Source organism: Electrophorus electricus, chromosome 6 (assembly GCF_013358815.1).
Source record: "Electrophorus electricus isolate fEleEle1 chromosome 6, fEleEle1.pri, whole genome shotgun sequence".
Classification (NCBI taxonomy): domain Eukaryota; kingdom Metazoa; phylum Chordata; class Actinopteri; order Gymnotiformes; family Gymnotidae; genus Electrophorus; species Electrophorus electricus.
This window is the reverse complement of record NC_049540.1, coordinates 25,499,750-25,512,033: the sequence shown is the minus strand read 5'-3', so window position 1 is coordinate 25,512,033 and position 12,284 is coordinate 25,499,750. Positions and strand designations below refer to the sequence as shown.

General features: G+C 45.8%; 1 long non-coding RNA gene across 1 annotated transcript; it reads left to right on the top strand.

The window, feature by feature from the left end:
• The first annotated feature begins 5,884 nt into the window (after window positions 1-5,884).
• On the top strand, window positions 5,885-6,349 carry LOC113573446. Its single transcript, XR_004776144.1, has 3 exons — window positions 5,885-5,920; window positions 6,136-6,189; window positions 6,339-6,349. It is a non-coding gene; the product is annotated as an uncharacterized LOC113573446 (long non-coding RNA).
• The last annotated feature ends 5,935 nt before the right edge of the window (window positions 6,350-12,284 follow it).

Sequence of the window (12,284 nt, the reverse complement as noted above, 5' to 3'; positions counted from 1 at the left end):
ATTGGCTCATACTCCCTGGACCTTGGCCGCGGTCCCCTGCCATTGGCTCATACTCCCTGGACCTTGGCCGCGGTCCCCTGCCATTGGCTCTTACTCCCTGGACCTTGGCCGCGGTCCCCTGCCATTGGCTCTTACTCCCTGGACCTTGGCCCCGGTCCCCTGCCATTGGCTCTTACTCCCTGGACCTTGGCCGCGGTCCCCTGCCATTGGCTCTTACTCCCTGGACCTTGGCCCCGGTCCCCTGCCATTGGCTCTTACTCCCTGGACCTTGGCCCCGGTCCCCTGCCATTGGCTCTTACTCCCTGGACCTTGGCCCCGGTCCCCTGCCATTGGCTCTTACTCCCTGGACCTTGGCCGCGGTCCCCTGCCATTGGCTCTTACTCCCTGGACCTTGGCCGCGGTCCCCTGCCATTGGCTCTTACTCCCTGGACCTTGGCCCCGGTCCCCTGCCATTGGCTCTTACTCCCTGGACCTTGGCCGCGGTCCCCTGCCATTGGCTCTTACTCCCTGGACCTTGGCCCCGGTCCCCTGCCATTGGCTCTTACTCCCTGGACCTTGGCCCCGGTCCCCTGCCATTGGCTCTTACTCCCTGGACCTTGGCCCCGGTCCCCTGCCATTGGCTCTTACTCCCTGGACCTTGGCCCCGGTCCCCTGCCATTGGCTCTTACTCCCTGGACCTTGGCCCCGGTCCCCTGCCATTGGCTCTTACTCCCTGGACCTTGGCCCCGGTCCCCTGCCATTGGCTCTTACTCCCTGGACCTTGGCCCCGGTCCCCTGCCATTGGCTCTTACTCCCTGGACCTTGGCCCCGGTCCCCTGCCATTGGCTCTTACTCCCTGGACCTTGGCCCCGGTCCCCTGCCATTGGCTCTTACTCCCTGGACCTTGGCCCCGGTCCCCTGCCATTGGCTCTTACTCCCTGGACCTTGGCCCCGGTCCTCTGCCATTGGCTCTTACTCCCTGGACCTTGGCCCCGGTCCCCTGCCATTGGCTCTTACTCCCTGGACCTTGGCCCCGGTCCCCTGCCATTGGCTCTTACTCCCTGGACCTTGGCCCCGGTCCCCTGCCATTGGCTCTTACTCCCTGGACCTTGGCCGCGGTCCCCTGCCATTGGCTCTTACTCCCTGGACCTTGGCCCCGGTCCCCTGCCATTGGCTCTTACTCCCTGGACCTTGGCCCCGGTCCCCTGCCATTGGCTCTTACTCCCTGGACCTTGGCCGCGGTCCCCTGCCATTGGCTCTTACTCCCTGGACCTTGGCCCCGGTCCCCTGCCATTGGCTCTTACTCCCTGGACCTTGGCCCCGGTCCCCTGCCATTGGCTCTTACTCCCTGGACCTTGGCCCCGGTCCCCTGCCATTGGCTCTTACTCCCTGGACCTTGGCCCCGGTCCCCTGCCATTGGCTCTTACTCCCTGGACCTTGGCCGCGGTCCCCTGCCATTGGCTCTTACTCCCTGGACCTTGGCTCCTGGCCCCTGCCATTGGTTCTTACTCCCTGGACCTTGGCTCCTGGCCCCTGCCATTGGCTCTTACTCCCTGGACCTTGGCCCCGGTCCCCTGCCATTGGCTCTTACTCCCTGGACCTTGGCCCCGGTCCCCTGCCATTGGCTCTTACTCCCTGGACCTTGGCCCCGGTCCCCTGCCATTGGCTCTTACTCCCTGGACCTTGGCCCCGGTCCCCTGCCATTGGCTCTTACTCCCTGGACCTTGGCCGCGGTCCCCTGCCATTGGCTCTTACTCCCTGGACCTTGGCCGCGGTCCCCTGCCATTGGCTCTTACTCCCTGGACCTTGGCTCCTGGCCCCCAGGTCCCACAGCCACCCTTTTCCTCTTCATTTATCCCTCCCTCTATCTCTCTTGGCATTTTCATGTAGCCACCACAGTTGCACAGCTGTGACTGTGGTGTGACTGTGGTGTGACTGTGGTGTGACTGTGGTGTGACTGGTGCAACTTCAGTGCGTTCATGGTGCACCTGGCTTATGGATTTTGTGCTCTCTCTCCCTTTATCGCTCTCTCTCTGTGTCTCATTCTCTCTCTCTCTCTCTCTCTCATTTCCACTCTCTCTCTTTCCCCCCCATAATGGCCTCATTAATCAGCTTTGCCCCTGCAAGCCTCGCGCTCTGCACGATGGAGTCTCTCCCTGCTGATACTGGGGCACTCAAGCAGCCTAGAAACAGTGTCTGGCTCCCACATTTATGTAGGGGTATGTGCTGGATGCGCAGAACATGGCTTTTATGAACTGTGAGACGCAGTGGGCTTTTGAGATTTATGTTTGCAAGCTGTCCAGAGGAGAGTAAGTGAACAAGGACACAGAGCTCAACCGGGATGATACAGTTACAGTCCAGTTCAAAGATGGCAAAGCAAAGATGGAAAAGCAGTTTTTGAAGGTTTCAATGATAATGAGCCACAGCTTCCTCTCTCTCTCTCTCTCTCTCCCCCCGCCTCTTTTTCAGCAAACCTCATTCTTCCAGCTGCTGTATGCTGGTTGGCCTGTAAGTATGCAACACAGTGCATGGGTTTTGTGGGCGCACAGACGATTGCCAGGTCTTGGGGCGCATACTCGCTCTGACTCTGATCTGTTCTTTGTGACCCTGTAGAGAGAGCAGGGTCCCCCAGGGCCAGAGGGGGAGATTGGCAGACCAGGCCTACAGGTGAGATCACATCCTGTCATCTAAGGGTTAAGAACAGCAGTCATCTAATACCTGGACTGCCAAGCTTAGTACATGACTCCAACTCTTTTGTCGCTCAGGGACCACCAGGTGATCCTGGAGAACAGGGACAGCCAGGGCACATGGGAGACATGGTAATCCCCTGGGACATATACTCATGTTCTGTAATTTACAGTTTACATCAAAAGTGTCACAGACAGATGTGATTTAAAGAAAAGCTGCTCCCTAGACTACCACTGCTCTCTGAAGGAAAGGGAGTCTCTCCTAATAGTGTCAGGGCTCTCATCTTCTATACTTCCAGATCAGATAAGACTTTCATAGTCATATGATAATACCACACTGAGGAGAGAAATTATTGTATTTGGTAATAGAATACATTTCCTTTGTAATTTTGCCACACTTTCAATCACAGGCACAAACAATTTTCTTTGTAATATGAGGTATATTTCTAACATATGCACATATATGTAATTTGTCTGTGTTTTGTTGTGTGGTTGAAGGCAAAGGTACTAAACATGCATTCCATTCTATAATGCTTATATTTAACCACAGACGCATGAGCTGCACTGTTTGAAATTTTCATTATGGGTTTGGGTAGGGCCCATCTTAATGAAATCTGAAACTACAATAACAGAAAGAAGCTGTTGAAGCTTGAATATAGTGTATGCAACTCTGCTGTCTTTTCTCTTTTGTCTATGTATGTTACATGAAACACTGGAAAGCTGTTTGTAGTCATACATTATTTTGTAGCATGTGGATGTGTGTGCGTGCCTGTGGGTGTTGTTTTGTGGCTATGATGTCTGTGTAGTTCTGTTTTCACTGTCAGGCTGAGATGCAAGGCCCATATACTGCTGGATCTGAGTTTTAGGCAGACTCGGTATTCTCCCTACTGTTATCTGTATGATTAAATGCAGCGGTTCAGTATTGCTCATGGGTAATTACAGTGGCCTTACATGGATACACTCGAGCATGTGTGTGTGTGTGGTGGGGGGGTGTTTCGGTTGGTGTAAGCAGGATTCAATTGAGTGCGCCATCCTAATTTTTTAGTCTGGCCAGTTTTAATATAGATCTAACATTTTGAAGGATTACAATAGACACATACATGCACAGATATACACTATATGCACAAAAGTATTGTGACACCTGAACCTTAGACCTATAGGAGCTTTTATGATGTCCCATTCTAACTCCATAGTCGTTAGAATGGAGTTGGTCCTCCTTTGCAGCTATAACCACTTCCACTCTTCTGGGAAGTATTTCTACAAGATTTTGGAATCTGTGTGTCTTTGGGAATTTTTGCCCATTCATCCAGAAGAGCATTTGTGAGGCCAGACACTGATGTTGGACAAGCGCCTGGCTCACAGTTTCAATTCTAGTTCATCCCACAGGTGTTTGATGGGGTTGAGGTCAGGGCTCTGTGCCTGCCAGTCAAGTTCTTCCACACCAAACTCACCCAACCATGCCTTTATGGACATTGCTTTATGCAGTATGGCACAGTCATGCTGGAACACAAAAGAGCATTCCCAACACCGTTCCTACAAAGTTGGGAGCATACACTGGTCCAAAATGTCTTGGTATGCTGAAGCATTATGATTTCACTGGAACTAAGAGGCTTAGGCAAACTCATGAAAACCAACTCCATAGCATTATCCCTCCTCCACCAAACTTTACAGCTGGTGCAATCCAGTCAGGCAGGAAACATTCTCCTGGCATTCGCCAAACCCAGACTAGACTCGTCCATCAGACTGACAGATAGAGAAGTGTGTGATTCATCACGTCATAGAATGCATTTCCACTGCTCCAGAGTCCAATGGCGGTGTGCTTTACACCACTCAATTCAACGCGCCACATGGTGCTTGGTGATGTGAGCTGCATGCAGCTGCTCGGCCATGGATATCCAGGCCATGAAGCTCCCACCACAAAGTTTTTATGCTGATGTTAATGCAAAAGGAGTTTTGGAACTTCGCAGTTATTGAGTCCGGGGAGTGTCGGCGACTTTTACGCACTATGCACCTCAGCACTCGGCGAGCCCGCTCTGTAACTTTACATGGTCTGCCACATCGTGGCTCAGTTGCTGTGGTTCCTAAATGCTTCCACATTTCAGTATTACCACTCACATACCTAGGAGGGAAGAAATGTCTTGAACTTAGATGTTTGTTTCCATGTTTTCTTTCTTTCTCTTTTCTGGTCGAAACCCTTGCTAGTTTTGTTTAATCAATTCTAATTTATTCTGGGAGTGCTTTTCCAATTAATTGGGATATAATGGATTATATAAAGACTATTAATCATGTTACAACAGCCTTAGTTCTGTGGTTCCTAAAGGAACGACGATGCTACATGTGAGAAGCTTCCAACACTCATTGCATATGGGAAGCAACCAGCTACCAGGCATCTGTCATTTGAGCCATTTTATTTTACATGGCAGATGGGACTGGGGAGTGCTATTATGAAATCCTCAGTGCTCTGGATAAATTGTTCCTCATATGTTGCATATTTAGGGTGATCCAGGTCTACAGGGAGTGCCTGGCAAGGCAGGGCATCCTGGGAAAGATGGAGAAGCAGGTCTGAATGGATTGCAGGGGCCTCCTGGGATACCTGGACCACAGGTAGAGGAAGATCCTCAGCCAGGTTAAGCTGCAATGTAGAATACATTATACTGTGATCCGATTAAGAGTGACAGTGCAGTCTTGTAGCTGTAAGCTTAGGACTTATATTACTTCATCTCCTACCCTCTCATGTGACTCATATGGTTGTGACCTCCAGGGTCCACCTGGCTATAAAGGAGAAACTGGCTCACCTGGAGAAAAGGGAGATGAGGTAAGAGGAGGCTAAAGGAAAGCTGAGTGATTCATAAGGGTTTACACAATGTCCATTACCTATAAAGAAAGGTATGCTGTTCTCTCTTTAGGGTGTGATTGGTGCAGATGGTCCCAGTGGTGACATGGGGCAGCACGGGGAGAAAGTAAGATCTAATCTTTTAAAACTAGGCTTGCAAACATTACCATTGAGCCATCATTTTTTTACAGCTCCATGCCATGTATTCCTTTATATTAAACGAAGATCACTAGCACCATAGTTTGCATTTATGATTGCTATTGTTTGAAATTCTTGCCATCTAGTGGTTGGCTACAGAACTGCTATATATTACTGCATGATGCTTTTTTTCCCCCTTTTTTAAATTGATGGGATATTATGCCATTTGCCTGGAAAGGGCTCTAAAGGACTCCCTGGGCAACCTGGTCCTGTTGGACCTCAAGTAGGTCTCTTACACTGTGCACTCACTAGTGCTGCTGCTGTTGTTGTTGTTACTGCTGTTATAACTAAATAAATAATACCAGCTCTAAAAGACTGTAATGACTAGTGATGATAAAGATTTGTCCTTGTTTGTACACTAAACTGTTTTGCTTTGATGGAATCAGCGGTAGATAAGATTTGTCCTGAAATGACTGACAATTATGTTCATAACTTCAGGGGCCCCAAGGCATCAGGGGTTTGGAAGGAACAGAAGGACTCCCAGGGGAAGATGTGAGCGAAGCCAAAATATCTCAATATGGCACAAATACAGTTCAATTCAAAACACAGAACAGCTAAACGTAACGAATGTGGTGCACCTTACGTATTGTCTACGTTCTTTCATTTGCTGGATAGATGTAATGATTTTGTCTGTTATACAGGGGGATGATGGAGCAGCTGGTGCACCGGGGCCACCAGGTGCTCCAGTAAGTCATCTCATCGATATATTAACGAGACATTTTTTTCCACACAGTGATTCAAACTGTGTCCAGTGCTCTAGATGGTTGTAAACCTAGACCAGATAATGAAAATGTGCAGTGACTACTGTTAAAGTTCTTTCGTACATGTATTTATTAGACTACACAGTAAATGTATGTCGTTCAAGAGGGTTGTGTTAGTTGACTTATTCGCTGATGGCTAATTCTATCATTTGAAATGTGTACTTAGGGACCCCCTGGTGTCACTGGTTTGGTCGGAGCTCAGGGGGTAAATGGCTCCCAGGTGAGTCTACATGTGCTCCTATTTAAATCATAATTTTTCTACTATCTTCCAGTGCTGCAGCCTATCATTCACAGAGCAGTCTATGTAAAACAGTCTCTGTATAGTCGGTTCTCTGCTTCACTTCACAGGGAGAGCCTGGGCCGCCAGGAAGAGCCGGTACCCCGGGGCCCCAGGTGTGTTGATGCTATCAGAAAGATCTTTGTCTTTGTAGTTTTTAAAGGTGGAAAAAAGAAGTGTTTGATGACTGAAATCCACATCATCTCTTTGTCATCACCAGGGCCCTCAGGGATTGGAGGGGCAAATCGGGCCCCCAGGGCGACAGGGTCCACAGGTGATGCACTGTTACTGTTACACTTCTAAGCCACAGTTAAGGGATTAAAGTCAATGCTGATATGTGAAGGCAGAGTATTGCACTGTCAACAGACAAATCTCCAAAGCCTGCTGTGCTCACAGGTCCATTCAGTTCAGGTCAGGTTTATTTTTATAGCAATTCTCAAGATAGATAAAGTAGTTTTACGAAGGCTCGAGGTGGTCAATACAGACAGCTGGAAGAGCAAAGCATAGATAAGTGAACACCCAGGAATCAGTTTCTGACAGTTGGTGCTAGGAATGGATTACTGTACCCTAACTTCTTATAATAAATAATCCTTTTTAGAATTTTTTAAATATTATGAATTAGACACGATGCATTAAATTTGACTTCAGTTCCAATCCGCTTGAGTCTTCAAAAGGCACACTGATACACTGCATTTTCACAGAGGAACAGACTGCAGTGTATAAGCTTAAAAAATACAATTTAATATGCTTTAAAAATGCTTTAACAGTTACAGCTTTTTTCCATGCTTATGGAATTTACTAGAATAATGACATTTGCATTTGCAAAACCTTTTTTTTTTTATATTAGAAGACCAGATTCCAGTTCAGTGATGAAACAGACTCGGTTCTACATTAAATCCAGATGTATGAAATATACAGATGGTCGTACAGGCGTTGTGTTGGGCCACAGATAGAATTGGGGCCACAGGTTCATCAGAGAGGAACTTATTTCTGAATTTATTTAGAATTCAGAGACAGAAATCCTGCAGAGTCTGGAATAGAACTGGCAACAAGACTGGCAATGAGGTATGCATTAGTAAATGACATAAGAAGAAAGGAAACAGGTAGTTTAGAAAAGAAGCTCCGCTTTCTTGATGATAATTGCGTTATCATAAAATCAGAACATTGCTCATCCCCATGAGCAGCAAGTGTTGTACAGTGATTACAGCAGGAGCTTAATAGATACCACAGAGGAAATCAAGAGGCTGAGCTTGAAACGTCCTCAAGGTGCCCACGGCTCCGGTGGATCAGAATCTGTGTGTGCGTGTGTGTGTGTGTCCAGGGTCGGTCAGGAAAAGCAGGCAGAGCTGGAACAAAAGGCGATCCTGTAAGCATATTTCACCCTTCTCTAAGAAATAAGATCCTTTTCTACACTGTGAAGACGCTTAAGATGGATAAACGTTGTTCATGAATAACCTTTACGCCTCAGAATAAAATAACAAATTTAATAGGAATTCTCACTGCTCTTTTAATTTTTAATAAGTCCCCGGCATCTCATTTGAACCCCATTGATCTCACCTGTGCCTCATTTATAATGTGATTCACTAAATTGGTTACACCTAGGAGAAGCTGAAGTATTTCCCTGACTTACTTTTCCTCTGTGGCTCTGTGTCTCTTAGGGACCGGTAGGGCCCACAGGCCTCCGCGGAGAGCCAGGCTTTGAGGGCCTTATGGTAAGACCTTCAATATGTCTACATAACCCACTCTCATGTTTTTCAGACACACATTCCAAAGCCAAAGCCTTATTCAAAACATCTTTACATGTTTGTGACATTACAATTTTCCAATTTAAAGTTTCATGTGGCTTTTCCTTTCGTGTTGGAAGTCACCAGGCAATATGTTGATGCCATATTTAACCCTATAATAAGATGGATTTCACAGTTGTAGACACTGTTTGATGTCGCAGTATAGCAGTGCCTGATGTTTTATACTCTGTCTGAGCTTCAGGTGGCATATTCATAGAATAAACATCCCCAAGAGTTGTGCCAGCAGATGGCCATATGGTCGTGTCTAAAGCCTATCCAGTGACATTGTAAAATATGAGATGAAAACTGTCCCATGTGGTTTACATCAAGCATTGTTCGAGCTTTCATCCGAGGCTGGTGTCACTGACATGATGCTGCATTCGAGTGCGGAGCCATCTGTGATGATATGGCTCTTTCCTGCCAGTGTCGTTTTTAGGTCTGCACGGAGCTCTGCTATCACCTTGTTCTGATAGCTCTTTTGAAGGCTTACACCTTACACTTCTCATACAAAACAAAAACCTCTTGTTTTGTGCCATCAGAGAATGGGTCTAACACTGTCTAAATAAACATTGCTGAGGCCCCCGGTGGGAGCAGCTTGTTTTACTTGAAAAATTATATCATGTGTTAGTAATTGTTGTTGTGTTACTGTAGCTGCCAAGTCCCAGAAAAAATATTACTGTCACTGTTAAATTGTCACTCTTTAATTGTACAAATTTTCTAGTCTTTTATATTTGAACTTGCCCTTGGGAAACTGCAGCTTTAAATGCTGCCCAACAGATTATGCTTTGATCACAAATGCACAATGTGTATTATTTTCAGAACCATTGTAGGAACATACCTGGGCTTTTCCATGCTAATTTGCTAATTCCACATAATAAGCATCTGTTTCAACTGTAAACAGAAGGACGGCTTCATTCACAAGCTCCAAAGAGAAAACTGCGCTGATTAGATTTATGATGCGGTGTAGGATATAGGAGCGGACCTTCCAGCCCATTGCCTTACAAGCCTTCTGTGGTTTGAGTATACAGTGCCGGTCTCACGGTGCATATCTAGTTTAGTCTTGGGGTGGCTGAAGTGTCTCTGCTCTCCCAGTCCAGCGAGATGTGATCCATCTGTCAAATCTGCCACTGCATTTGCCATAATCAGTTTGGAGACGACTGTATTAATAATTACTGGTCAGATGAAAACATGACCACAGTGAAGTCAAGTGCTGTATTCAGTCTGACTGAAGCCTTACTGGCATATAGTGTTTCAAATCTCTGGGGAAAGGCTTTAAAATGTACCTGGAAACCAGTTACTGCAGCTCCCTTTACTTATACAGGTGGAACGTTTGTGCTTTCATACTTTCTTTCTTCCAGAGAATCATCCACACATACCCACTTCTCTTGTACCATGTCATAGACGAGGTCTTGCACTTGATCAGGTGACCCAATCTCATGTTCACATTTTTAATTATTGTTTCAGGGTACATTAGGAGTACAAGGACCAAAGGGGTTTGTGGGTGAGAGGGTAAGTGTTTAAGTACTTAATTCATACTAGGTGGGACAATGCTATGTTGTACTATGTGCAACATTTCAGTGTGTATTCCTCCAGTTTTGGACTGCTTTTTTTTTTAATTTAAATAGTTAGACCATATCTTTGGTGCTTCATTTCTTCTGTTATGTGTGATTAGTATTTCTGACATCCGTAATGGCAGGTTAGTGAACGTGAATGCTTACACATGCTGTATTTTTTTCCCTGCTGTCAGAAAGTCTGTATTTCTGTTCTTGCCTTGTTTACTAAATGACAGACTATTTGGTTCCTTACAAATGTTTGATGTGTGGACTGTTTCACAAGGGGAAGAGAGGGCCTTATGGTGACAAGGGGCAAGCAGGGCCGAAGGGTGACAGAGTAAGTGTTACTTTTAAGAACCTGCAGCAAGCCTGCAATCTGCTCACCTCCATCTCCATCTTCGGCCCTTATGATGTAGAGAGCAGATGGGTTTGTGTTCTGGAGTAATGTGATAACAAAGAGTTTCTGATTTTCTCTTCGTCTACAACACAGGGTGCTACAGGGGCCCCAGGGATGCAGGGTCCTCAAGGAGAGCAGGGGCCCACAGGTTTTCCTGGTTTCACCGGGGTCAAAGGTCAGCCTGGCCTCAGGGGGATCCAGGTACATGCCATAGAATAGTCTGACATAAAAGTAAGAGCGAAATGCTATTTGCTATGTTTGAATGGCTTTGACAGTACTGCATAATTGTCTCACCAGCCAATTCATTTATCCAAATTAAATCACATTAATGTATTATATTGGCTTTGAGTGCATGTTCTATCTCTCTCTCTCTCTCTCTCTGTCTCTCTCTCTCTCTCTCTCAGGGAGAAGATGGAGAGGCAGGTGGACAGGGCCGAACAGGAAACGAGGGGTCAAAGGTCAGACGAGTACAGCGCTACCATTATTGGCGTGTTAACTTAAACATCTCCTCTCCTTAATTGCATCTTGGTAGGATTTTGAATGGAAATATGCAAACATGACCGGCCTTCTTGTCTTGACCCATCCAAGCATACAAACAAACAAACGAACGAATGAATGAATAAAAGACATTAAGGTTCTAATACATCTTACTCTGTACTATCTAACTCTGTAGTCTCTTGCTCTGTGCATCTTATTCTGTACTATCAAACTATTTTTTAAAAATATTTTTGTTAAAAAAGTATCAATGTGAAAGTCCATTCTAAATGTTTACCATAACTTTGCTAAAGGGGAACAAGGGCCCAGATGGTCATCAGGGGAAACCAGGACCCAGAGGACCGAAGGTAGGACAGATCTACGACTACAGCTAATCCTGTTTTTCTAACAATACTGCGACATTTAAATGCAATAATGCAATAGTTGTAGAAATATTCAATCAGTTTAATATTTAATTTCAGTATTTATTATATTTAATTTCAGTTTATGTTTGACAGATACATAGTATGATGCAGCATTCCGACTGACCAAACTGTGGATATCTGTCTCTACTTTAGGGGCGTACAGGACAAAGAGGTCATGCTGGTATGCCCGGACCACCGGTAAGAATCTGAAACAAGCAGAGAATCAGTTTTCAGCACCCAAACTTTGGGGGCACCTCAAAGTACGGAAATATGATATGTCCAACTCCTTTTCCCTTGACATTTCAGGGAGTACCAGGCCCTCCAGGAGCAATGGGACCTGAAGGAAAGCCTGGTACACAGGTTCCCGTTCTATATTCTAATACCATGATCACTGCCTGCCCAACTTTTTAAATGAACAGTAGATGGAATGGACAGGGGACTGGGTATGTGTTGACCCCTGAAATCACAGTTACTGCTTTTGTGTAATAAAACATTTTTCTCATTCTTGTAGCTCAATTAAAAAAAAACAGACAATGCCGTCAAATCTGTAACTTTCTAGCAAAATAAGACAGTATATAAAGATAACCTTTCTTCAAACTTCAGACATGGACACAGAATTATGATACCGACTGAAAAATTTGGATTTCTCCATTTGTTTCTATGAGCTATGAGTGAGAAATAACTATAATGTAACACACTTTATAATGTCCCTGGCTATAACTGTGACTTCAGATGATTAAGGATATAAGGAAGTGTTAACCATTACCTTCCCTTTCTCGTAGTGATCCAACAGCATTAGCTGTGCTAAGCTACATGCTAGAACTTTGCCTACAGGGCGCATAACCTTGTAATGGCACGAAGAGGCCCAGTCCACTGCATCAATGCTTTGAAGCTACAATATCCTGCTTGATTTAAG